This window comes from Bemisia tabaci, chromosome 6 (genome assembly GCF_918797505.1).
Source record: "Bemisia tabaci chromosome 6, PGI_BMITA_v3".
Lineage (NCBI taxonomy): Eukaryota > Metazoa > Arthropoda > Insecta > Hemiptera > Aleyrodidae > Bemisia > Bemisia tabaci.
In genome coordinates, this window is record NC_092798.1 from 43,135,149 (window position 1) to 43,148,041 (window position 12,893).

Here is a 12,893-nt window from a genome sequence, read left to right on the forward strand (position 1 = left end):
GCACAAAATTTCACTGCCGGTCTGCAGATTCCAATTCTAGCCAAGATGGCTAGGAATGTACAACAATTAGCGTTCTTCCGCAAAAATGAGTAAATTTATGCAAAAACTAAGTCAAATACGTGTTTTATAAACGATGGTCCGTAACATTTGTATTAGTAAATCGCTCTGAATAATTGAAAGTCACAGATTGGCTGCATTTCTGGGCCCTAACTTTATTCGCGGAGGCATCGGTGAAGGCCTCATGGATTTTCGGAGTTTCACATCTGTTTAAACTCTCGCTATTCAGGTACTCTAGTGTATGGTGACCTAACCGTAACATTTCAATCATTAGATTTGAGGTAAATAGTGATAATTTGAAGAAAAAGATCTGAAAAGCAAATATTCAAGATTCAAAAGTTCGGATGAAAAATCCCGATATGAGGTGAAGCTTCAGAGAAAACGATTGCAACCGGACATCTGAGCACACAATGTATGTAATTTAGGGATACCACTTTTCTACCTCCTAAGTACGTGCTATTGCCTATCTTATGATATGAAGGCGATTTGAGAATCTCATAATGTTTATGGTTTAAAGTGATGACTAAAGAGGGCTTTAATCAAAATCAACCTACTATTATCACACGTCGTTTTTAATAAACATGAATTAATACAGGTATTCCAGTTAAAAATTATAAAAACAGTTACAAGACCAAGGCTGTAATTACTGCCATGGTAAGGAAGAACGCCGTTTGAACCTCCAGGCGCTGCCAAATTTCCTCGGATAAAATACGAATTTATTGGGGAAAATTTTAAACATTTTTCTTCAGATTTTTCAGACTATTTTGTTCGCACTTCAATCCAAAATATCTGAAAATTTCAAGGAAAAATATGCTCAAATTTCGTCAAAAATACTTGTTTTATCCGGGGAAATTTGGCAACTCTCGAACGTTCATACGGCGTTCTTCCTTAGCACGGCAGAATACGTAAGGATCGTAGTCGTAGTCGTTTCTGTAATGTTAAAGCTTCCTTAAGCAATGCAATTCTCACGACTTAAGGAGGTTTCAATGTTCAAAGAGCTACTATAAATACGACCCAACATTTAATTATTTCACTGTATTTATTTACTCATCATAATTTTACGAAACCCGTTTCATACCTGAACAATCACCCTTAATCTACGAACTGTTTCGTATCACATTATGAAAAAGCAGTCCCCGTCTTCGCTGGAACTCATATCGACTATCCAGTGGCGTGGCGTGAATTGCGATGTATCGATGGTTATGCCATTTAAACATATGGCAAAGAATCGATTATTAAGGTGTTCGCTGCGAACACCCTGTTTATAGATCCTTTTCCATAATTTTAAATGACATAACAAGCGATACATCGTAAAGCACGCCACGCCACTGGATAATCGATATGAGTTCCAGCGAAGACGAGGACTGATTTTCATAATATGATACGAAACAGTTTGTAGATTGAGGGTGATTGTTCAGGTATGAAGCAGGTTTCGTAAAATTATGATGAGTAAATAAATACAGTGAAACAATTAAATTTTGGGTCGTATTTACAGTCGCTCTTCGAACATTGAAACCCCCTTAAGCCGTGAGAATTGCATTGCTTAAGGAAGCTTTAACATTATAGAAACGACTACGAATACGACTATCGGGGAGGCGAAAATAAACTGCGGACACTTGAAATCGCAAGACACGGTGAGATCGGGGCCTTTCAAAGCGATCTCCTCCCGGGAGAGGGGGGGGGGGGGGTTGCGGCGGTCGGTCGCCGGAGGTCTCATTAAAATTTTCCAAGACACGCGCAAGGGCGGCGAGCGCTGATTCGGACGACGGACCCGGATGTAGGCGATTCGATTCCGAGAGTCGAATAATTGTCACTCGAATCACGTTCCAGCCGGAATTCAACAAGTAATTATTTAGTTTACCTCCGGGCGCCAACGCATTGCCCCCCCCCCCCCCCCCGGGGGGGGGGAGATCCGCGTCAAACCCAACGAACGGTCGCCTTTGAGCCTTTGCCAGCGATACCCGATTGATCTAATCTTATCCTCCAATTAATGCATTCATCGAGGGCCTCTCATCGCGCGGCTGTTTTCGCCGCCTTGTTAGTTTTGAGTAAGGGGACCCTAGCAGTCAATTTCTGTCGTTCTACGGAAAAACGCGCTGTTTGTACTCGGGAAACTGATACATTTTGTGGAAAATTTCCCGATTCAATTAAGGGTTTCTGAAAATGTCTACGAAGAATATGCATACGTACAAATCGACGGTGAAACTACCAGACCGCGTATCTCGGTTTGCGACGTCGTAGATTTCCTGTCATACTTTGTTTTTTGGACGGAAAACCACTCAACGTCAATTTTTGAAAACTTCCGGGATTTTTCTTCTCCGTGTGAAGAAAACTCCGTGGTAACTTCAAGAAATAAAATTGCTCCTTCGAATAAATAAAATGGGAGCAAAGATTTTTAAACACCGCAAACGAGATACGTGGTCTGGAAATTCCACCGTCGATATCGTCGCTCCTCTGACGTAATAGCGTATCTCAATTCCCACGTGAGTCCTAATCTGCCGTGCTAAGGAAGAACGCTGTATGAACACTCGAGAGTTGCCAAATTTTATTCGATAAAACGTTTATTGTTAAAGAAAATTATGAATATTTTTTCTTGAAATTTCGAGAGGTCTTAGATCAAATTACAAAACAAATTATTTGAGAAATTCGCAGAGAAATATTCAAAAATTTTCCTGAAAATTAGTGACTTGCCGGGGGAAATTTGGCAACGCCTGAAGGCTCATACGGCGTTTTTCCTTAGCGCGGCAGTAATTTACTTATGGATCCACGTTTTCTGGGGTTCATGCGGAAATCGAGATACGCCTTTACGTCAGAGCGACGGCAATATCTCTAAAATATTTTTTTCCTAGGAAACTTTGGCAACATTGGAATATCATGCAAAAATTTTCCTCGGCACGGTCGATTTCTGGGCTTCAGAAGAGGGAAAGCTTGGGCGCAGGAGAAAATTGACCCAAAGATGTCGCGGGAAATCGCGAATAGAGGATTCTGCGGGAAAAATTAGCATTTAATGCGTCAAAATTCAGAGAGAGCAACAAAATTCATATTTAGCACACAGAAAAAGTTTTTTTAAGTTTAATCCTTTCATTTAGCGACTGTGCATGCGATCTTAGACACATTAAATGCACCTTTGGATTTCTAGTGAAATTAGACGTGGAATCAGTTGATTGAAGTGCAAAATCCCTGCTCTTGCTTAAACTCCGTTGACCCTGTTTCATGTAAACCACTCCCTATCCCCTTGTCCTTTTACAAACTGATTGTAGTAGACGAACAAGTTAATTTTAGATTGAAAGTTGGTAACGCAGCCAACGTTAAAAATCACCATAAAGCTGAAAATCTCAATAGAGTTTCGGTGAAAGTATGCAGCGCAAACAGCTCTCATCAACTCTTCGTGGGTCGTGGTCGGACCATCATAAAACGCCTTCAAATGCGCGTGATACTGTGCAACACACCGGAGTTGATATAGTTGTATTCTTAGGTTGGAACCTAACTCGAGTAAATCTCTCCACCGAATAAGGCATGTTAACCTTTTAACTGCTGTATTTCAAGTTACCTAGCATTATTTTTGCCTTAACTGTCTATGAAACAAATATAAAATGGCAGCGGGAATTCTGAAACGTTGCATGGTGCTCGTGATACTTTGATCGGAATGTGACGTTATAAGATGCTTTAAAATGGAGATGTTGCATGTGTGAGGAATTTGCGATTTGACTACTGGTTTTTATGTAAAAGTTCGCTAGAAACACGATGGTTTGAAATCAACTCCCAAGCTCAAGAAAAGCTCTCAAGTTGAGGCCAAAATGGAGGGGATATCCCACGCTATCCTGAGAGTCCACCTCTACGTCAAGACAAACTCTTCATGCAAAGATACAAAGCAAATAAATTGACAGGGCTGCAACTTTATTTGGGGACTCTAAAACTTAAAACACGGCATCACTGTTAATGTATTTGCTCCCTATCTTTGCATGGAGAGATTGTCTTGATGTAGATGTGGGCTCTCAGGACAGCGCGGGATATCCCCTCCATTTTAGCCTCACCTTGAGAGCTTTTTTAGAGCTTGGGGGTTGATTTCAGAGCTAACCAGTGGCACCATCGTGTTCCTCGCAAACTTTTACGTAAGAATCAATAGTCGAATAGCAAATTCCTCACACATGCAACACCTCCATTTTCACTCAAATGGTCGTAACTAGTGTTGCACCAACAAACAGCACATCTTTTTGAGGGAAAACTGTGCCCATATGAGCTTTTTCCCTCTCTACTGAGATTCTCAGCTTTATGCTGATTTTTAAGGCACGTTAGCTACGTTACACCAACTTTCTGTCTAATCAAGCCCCTTTTTTTTCGTTTTGTTTTTTGTCATGGGAACGGAGTTCCCCATGATATTACAATCGTTCCGTTGCTTTCGCTATGGGATTCCCTATACCTCTGCGACCTTGAGCGTTTCGCCCAGTCTCCGATTTTTGGTTGATTTTCCGATGTATCAAAAACCGTTGTATTTTTTAGCCAATCATGTCTCTATGTCAAGTTGTGTTGATTTCTAAAATTCGCTTTCAGCGAGTTTTTTTCCACTTTGAGATGTCGTGTCTGACTGGTAAATCTGCGCAGAACCACGAAGTTCCGTTTTTAGGCAAATTCTTTTTTTTGGGAGGTTTTCATTGGCTATTTTTCGCCATCAGTTTTCTGTTCGTTGGTGCAAAAGATCGCCTACCTCGTTGCTCTTGAGAAGCCGCCATTATCCCACCTCAAATTTTAAACATAGATATAAAGAAATAATAACCATCGTACAAGGTGGAAAATTGCTCTGGAGGACCCGTTACGGATATATGAGCCAAAATCAGAACTCGATTGATGGATTTAATCCATGAATACAGAAATATTGCCTCAGCTTACTGCCGCAATCGCAAATGCATGGTGTGATGAACCTTGTGACATATGACAGCATAGGTAAACAATGTCTCACAGAGTAATGCGCTTAATCCGTTGTCTCTTAGGACGCCAGTGGCCGAACTGCTGAAATCTCAAGGTCGTCTTTTGTGAAGCCCCGCTCAGCGTCCGAGATCACTTAACTGTTCTCTTTTTCTCCACTCTCATCCGAGCGGCGAGATAGCTCAGTTAGCTACGCCACTGTTCTGATTCTGGGAGAGCGTCACTTTTTGTGCGAGCGGGGGTTCGAATCTCGTAGGGGACAGCTAATTTTTACTGGTTGTATTGAATGTTTTAGACCAATCATCTAACAATAATTAATACTTGGCAACTTAGGAAGCACATAGGTCCCTTACGATGCGTATTCGGGCATATGTGTAGAGTAAAAATATCATACGTAGGGTGTCCCAAAAGTACCGGGACTGGTTCTGTAACTTCAAAAGTAAGATAGATACAGACATGATTTTAGTCTCATTTTAAAGATCAACTCAATACCTATCGATTAAAACCAAGATCAGCTCAATCGAATAAAAATTGACCGAGTTATGACAATTTGAAATTAGTGAGGAAAGTTTACCCCTACGGTTTTTAGGAAGATTTTTCGCTTACCAGGATTCGAAAAGTTAATATTCCTATCCACTTTCCTCCGAATCTTCCATAACTTCCTTTTGCTTTTCAAAGTACCGTCCATCAAACCGGATGCACTTTTTCATGCGCTCTTGCCACTTATCCAACATTGTTTTCCTGAATTCTTCCTCTGGGATGGAGTTGAAAAAGTTTTGAATTGCATTCTGGATTTCGGTCTTCGATACGAATCTTCGTCCGCGAAGCTCCTTTTTAAGCGTAGGAAACATTCAAAAATCACATGGAGCCAAGTCAGGGCTATAAGGGGGATGAGGGATTGTTTCAACTCCATTTTTACTCATAAATTCACGTGTTAAGCTCGATGTGTGAGGCCGCGCATTGTCTTGATGGAGTATCCACGAAGCTTTCAAGTCCGACCGTTTCCGGGAAATGTGCATTCTCAACTCCTTTAGTACTTTGCAATAATACGCACTGTCAACTGTTGTGTTTGATGGTACAAAATGTTGATAAATGACACCTCGAAAATAAAAAAACACAACAAGCATCACTTTATCGGCCGAATTTTCGATTTACGGCGATGAAGAATCTTCCTTAAAAACCGTAGGCGTAAACTTTCCTCGCTGATTTCAAATTGCCATAACTCGGTCAATTTTTATCCGATTGAGCTGATCTTGGTTTTAATCGATGAGCATTGAGTTGATCTTTAAAATGGAATCAAGATCATGTCTGTATCTATCTTACTTTCGAAGTTACAGAACAAGTTTTTTGGGATACCTTATGTATACTTTACGCCGAAAAAGCGAACCTGAAACTTAAATGCGTTAACTTCCGAAAACCATATATAATCCAACGAAAATAAATAATTGGTACATAACAGCTTTCTTGTATGCAAAGAAAATAATTAAAAATGTTAAAAAAGAGATGTCAACACAAAATTACATAGCCCCTTCAATTCAGAAGATACTACAAACGAACTGTACCTTAACATTTTCATATCCCAGAAGCTAACGTTCCCATGGCGAATATTGCCATCGCTAGCGATTGCAAAATCCAACTTGTTAGTTCTTTCTCTCCATTCGACGAGGTTTTCGACTCCCGAAGTCCATCGCCCGAGTAAGATGATCACAAGTTCACGCCCTTGAGACTGCTCTGCAACTTTCGGCGGGCAGCCGATGGAATAAACATCGGCCGGAGCTCGTCCTCATGCAAAAAACATTTCTCTGCGGGTAAAATACGAGGCATATTCAATCATTATTCGCTCGGCGGCGTCGTCACGCGTCCGTCGAATTGATAATTTCCCCCCTTTTTCCCTTTTTTGAATTCACCATCATTTATCAATCCCCCGCAGTTCGAGGCTCTGAGCTTTGTTTCGGTAGCAGTGCGAGCGAGACAAATGAGTCTACTTTTTTAGAGCCTTTGTTTCCATGTTTGCTCGCCGCTCGTCCGGTGATGATCCACGCCGCGCCGCCCCCGATACGAAACCACCTATCTCCCACGGGAAATCTATCGACGATACGCGGTTTTCACGACAGCTCAGAATGAAGGACTCCTGACACAAAACCTCCTATCTCCTGCGGGAATCCTATTGGCGATACGCGGTTTTCACGACAGCCCAGAATGAAGGACTATGAATTTCCTTCGGGCCTGCAAATGAACCGTTTTATCTCACTTTACACAATATTATGGATTCGGATTGCTTCTCTTTTTATCAATAGTTTCTCCGGGTATATATTAGGAGATATTGGATACCTAACGTACATCGAAAAATAATTCGGTATATCGTTGCGTTGATGAAATCACTGATTCTCAAAGTAAAATCAAAGGAAAATATACCCTCCCGCGATGAACCATTAAAATGTGTTCATTGATACGATTCACTATACTCTGAATATACAGGGTGATCCAGTGGCACTTTTGCAACGCTATTTTTCCTCCATTTAAATCCATTGAAAATATCGATTTTGGAATAGGCATTGTTTTGAGCGCAATTTAAATGGATGAAAAACATTGTTGCCAATTTTCAAGAATTGCCACTGGATCCAAGGTTAAACCTCCTGACTACAGAAGCATGATCTACGGGGAAAAAGTAAGACTCTTCATTTCTGGACAGTATCAAAATTGACTTACATGTAATATCACATAGAATATATGATTTGAGTCCTTGTCTTTTACCTATTTTTGATTCTAAATACTTATACCTAAGGATTGATTTTCGGACTTAATGTCGAAAGATACGTCAAATAATGAATATAAAATACACAACGGAGCGATTTCAGTTTCTGCTGCTTTTAGAGTCCCACTTACTCGTTATATCGTTTTATACTTGGAAACAGTGTTATAGAATTGATTTCCGGGTTATTGAGGATGATTTATTGGTAAAAATACTTTGATGGCAAATTAGAAGCCTAAATTTTCAATTTTGAAGAGGGCCTCCCTCCCGCTTTATGCCTTAGATCTACGAATTCTGAGATGGCTATAATCAAACGATTCAATTCAAGGCTATGTTAGAAACTAAATCAATGTAACAGTATGTTGAAATTTTTTAGGTAACGTGAGTTAAAAATTCAGCATGAAGTTGAAAATCTCAATACAGAGGGAAAAAGCTCACACACAAGCACAATGCAATGCACTGAGGATTGACCAATAAGGCCGAAACGCGTCTGCAGTTGCCCTCTTGAATGGTCGTTATTAGTGTTGCACCTAACAGCGTATCTCTTTGAGAGAATGTTGTGCTTGTGTGTGAGCTTTTTCCCGTGGTTTTGAGATTTTCAGCTTCATGCTGAATTTGTAACGCACTTTGGCTAAAAAAATTCCAACACACTGTCTTACGACCCGTGCGTCCAATCAGTTTGTGTGAATTAATATGAGATTTGTCTGTGATACGAGTGCAATGAACTACTTGCGGTGAATGCACGGGTCGTAAGACTGTGTATGTTGGAGTTTTTTTTTAGGCAACGTGCGTTAAAAATTCAGCATAAAGCTGAAAACCTCAATACAGAGGGAAAAAGCTCATATGAGCACAATTCTCCCTCAACGTGCAACACTAGTTACAACCGACGTAACTAATGTTGCACCAAATTGCATATCTCTTTGAGGGAAAATTGTGCTCATATATGAGGTTTTTCCCTCTATATTGAGATTTTCAGCTTTATGCTGAATTTGTAACGCACTTCGGCTAAAAAATTCCAACATACTGTCTTACGACCCGTGCGTCCAATCAGTTTGTGTATATTAATATGAGATCGGTCTGTGATACGAGTGCAATGAGCGATATTCAACTTCATGTTAGCTCAGTAAAAGTGAGCCCTTCATGTTGGGGACAAGTTCACAGGAACGACATTTCTACTCCGATAGCCTCGTTGATTATTACTCACGTAGAATGTTCCCGACAGGTAATTAACAACCAACCCCTCGAGATATGTGTAATAATCTGTAATCTGTGATACGTAGTTCCAAGTGACATCGGGACAAATACTAAAAGAAAGTATGTGCAAACGGATTAAATCAAAAGGAACTAAAAGCCAGACAAATCTCGTGTACACGATTCCTTTTGATTTGATTCAAGAGCACATAGTTCTTTTCAACATAAAAACGCTCGGGTGTGTGCAGTCGTTGTGGTTTTAAGAGCCCATTAGTCAGGCGCTTTCAGGCGCTGAATCAGTTATGAATGTTTGAGTTCATAAGTAATAATTAGTTCCAGGAATTCGTAATCCGCGGACTGCAGAGCGAGCAGAGTGTAAGAGTTCTACTCCGCCGTGGTAAGGAAAAACGCCGTATGAACATTCAAGAGTTGCCAAATTTCCTTCGAAAAAATTTCCATTTTTGTGGAAAGTTATGAATATTTTTCCTTTGAATTTTCAGAACCTTTAGGTGAAATTGCGAACAAAATTATCTAAACAATTGGAAGAAAAAATATTCATGAGTTTACCAGGAAGTTCGTATTTTATCAAAGGAAATTTGGCAACGCCAGAGGGCTTATACGGTGTTTTACCTGAGTAGGGCATTACTCGTTTATTCACTTTTTCCAGGGTGCGCGGGTGCTCTTACTTGCTCACGCATGCTATGAGGCCTGGTGTATGTGTCCGTGCTTTAATTTCTACACGACGGAGGGCGAGGTGGAGAAGGTGGGGGTGAACTGCGGTGGGACGCGGATCGGGCACATAATTCTTTTAGCTACCTTGGTGACAGGAGTGGAAACCCAACAGGTGGCGGCTTTTTCCACGTATTTTATCAATTTCAACCCCATGCCCATGCCCATGGTCGGTTCATTTCCACTCGAAATGAAACGCGCGCGTCGCGTCGCACACGCGGCCGTTTCGGCCTCCCGGGGGATCAACGCACACCACCGGGGGGAATTCTTCTCAAAATAATCAAAATCCCTACGATTTTCTGAAAAAATCATAGAAAAACGCTCCTGAATTTTTTCCATATCACGAGATTTTTTCTGCGGAAGATGAAAAGTACGCGCTTGCTAAAAATTTACCATGTAATAGCGCTTTAAGACTTTGCAAAAAATACTTGAATCTCTTCTTTTCAAATCGTGAGAGATATTTAAAACTTTGAAGAAATTCCGAAAAAGATGTTGGGAGCATCAGACAACTTGGTGGAATAAATTTAGACAGTTCTAAATGTTTCCGAAAAAAGGGAAAATTTCCATAACTTTTCTAATTTTTTCGAAATTTTCAAAAAAGTGTGTAGGAAAAGTGGTTTCCTAATTTTTTGGGGAGGCTTTTCCAATTTCACACGGTAATCGGAGTCCGCATTTTAGTATCCCTGAATATACACTTAACCTGCAAAGTATCTCATAACTTTCACAATCGTAAATCGTAAAATACGATTAAGTGTGATATTTTCAATAATTTCCTTGACGATACTATAAAATGTTACTTGTTCATCGGCAATTTTCGAAGGAAAAGATTCAGGAGTACTATCAAAGTACTAGTACTATAGTGGTAGTAGTAAAAGTAGTGGTAAAGTAGTAAGTAGGTAGTAGTTCAGAACTATAAAATGTTACTTGTTCATCGACAGTTTTCGGAGGAAAAAATTCAGTTGGATTTCCGTAACTATCTGATTTTCAAATGGAAACCCGGAATTTTTGTGGAATTTTTGGGAAATTTAATGGTATTTTTAATGGAGCTTTCATAAGTCTTCTTTTCCCGAAAAATTGATAAATTTCTCAAAACCGAATGTTCAAAACTTCCTTGAAAATGCTTAATCATTCCCTGATGATTCCTTGATTATTATTAGGAATGTACAGATCATAATTAATATTGGTCATTGACTAATTGCTCGTAACTTTTGACGAAACACTATTTGTCATGATGTTCATTTCTTCTTTATTTCTTCGCGTGTCAGGCATATTAATTTCGCCACGATGAAACTTTTAATGGCCATATATGAGGTAGAAGATCATGAAGCCACTTTTAGCGACTCAATAGTCTAGACGCTAACCTAACCAGACTCTAATTTCCTGTCCTTATCAAAAACCTGAAAACCTTTGATGATGGTTAAAAGAGAGTTCAAGCTCACTGTGCGACCCGATTGTTCTTTTCAAGAAATGTGGGGCTTTACATTATTTGTGCGTCGTTGAATCATGCGTCAGTTTAGGGTCCATTAAAAGAAGTTCGATTCAACATCCGGCACGGCCTTCCTCTGACCCTCGTTGGTTATTGTCAAACATTGGAAAAATATAGCTCTTTTCTCCTTGCAGTATGTCAAACGGAGTAGCCACAGGAATTGAATCGGCGAGAACGAAAACACACCAATTCAGTAACTCAAAAATGCTCCATTTTCATTAAAGAGAGTCAGTTTTCATAAAAGCCATTGAAGTTAACGCATCTGTTCCAACTTGGACCTTTAAAGTGTCCTTAAATGTTTGTCTTTCGTCACCAAAAATCTTTTTCTTGTGCTAACTTCTCCTACCACTGTGCAGTTTTGCTTGTGTCTTGATTATTTTGATTTTTTCGAGTTGGTGTGGTTTCGTTCTCACTGATTCAATTTGGGGACCGACTTCCAGGAAAAAACATTTTATAACTGATTTTTGGAAAAGTATCTAATTTTATGAGAGGATGCTCGTTGCAAGGAGTATAAAATACGCGAAAAAACCTCACACCTACGAAAAAAAAAGGATTCAAGTTCTTACAACTTTCTTCTGATATCTGATTCATCATTATTTTGTCCGAAATTTTTGTAGATTTTTCTAACGTCAACGTTGTCTATTTTGTCCATCGCCTCGTGTTTTAAAATCCTCATGCTCGCTAATGTTTATGCCTCGTTTCTTGACTTTTCTCCCGAATCTAAAAGACACCTCATCGTTAGCATGGAGCGGAGCATTGTGAGTTCACGCCTCGCGGCATCGCGCCTTCAATTTTTCAGATGCAACACGGACATCCGTCAAGCACGAATAGTTGTATCTCTGCGCCGTCATCAACGTGCGTTCTTTCTCTTGCTCGATTACCATGTGTGTTGGTTCGGTTTGTCTTATTTGTAGCGGTGCTCCAAAGGCTACGTGAGAAACACAGCCGAAGACAGGAGAGACCAGAGACAAGATACCCTTAATTGGCCACTTGGTGACAGGTGGAAGCTTTTACTTTCGGGGATTCAACAATTCCTTATGGACAATTATAAGGAAGCAACGTTCAGTCATCGCTCTTATTTCGGTTGTTGACCAATCTACATGGTGGATGATGAGCTTCAGGTAACATCATGAGCCAAACAAATTTCACAAACTTCGGCCATCTTTGGCTTGTTTGCAAAACGAAACTGCCAACACATTCTTGAACATCAACCATGTAGGTAAGTCAACAGTAAAATGCTGAAGTCCCGAAAGTAAAAGCTCCCACCATTGCCATGGCACTAGTGGAGGGTCTCTAGTCTCTGAAAGAGACGTAATCGGGACTCGTCTTCCAACTTTTTTCCCGAATCTGCGCGTCACTTTGTTGTCTCGTCGGTTTATTTTCCGTTGATCCGACAGGAACTTTTTCTCAGTGAAGGAGAAGAGATGTTTAAGAAACAACTATGAATACGATCCCGTGCCCTGTGCAGGTACTCTGGAGGTTTCCGAGTGTCATCTGAAAAAGCGCCGCGAGATGGCGCCGCGGTCGGGGATAAAAATAGCTGTTGAATTATGCAAATGCACTCCATTTTGACGGGATTCACTCGCGGTGATGCGGCGTGGCTCGGGTCGCGCGCGGATATTGTGACAGCAGCCGGAGCCGGGGGAAGGGCGACGAAATCAGGTGAAGGATAAACAAAGTTAAAGTTGAACAACTTAAAGCTGGGTGCGTTTAACGAGCCGCGCCTTGCCCGCGCTGCGCCGCGCCGTACCCCCC

General features: G+C 40.6%; 1 protein-coding gene across 1 annotated transcript in view; it reads right to left on the minus strand.

Annotated features, from left to right (window-relative positions):
* LOC109036532 (zwei Ig domain protein zig-8) overlaps positions 1 to 12,893 on the minus strand; it is a 599,285-nt gene that overhangs the window by 61,335 nt on the left and 525,057 nt on the right. The window lies entirely within an intron of this gene.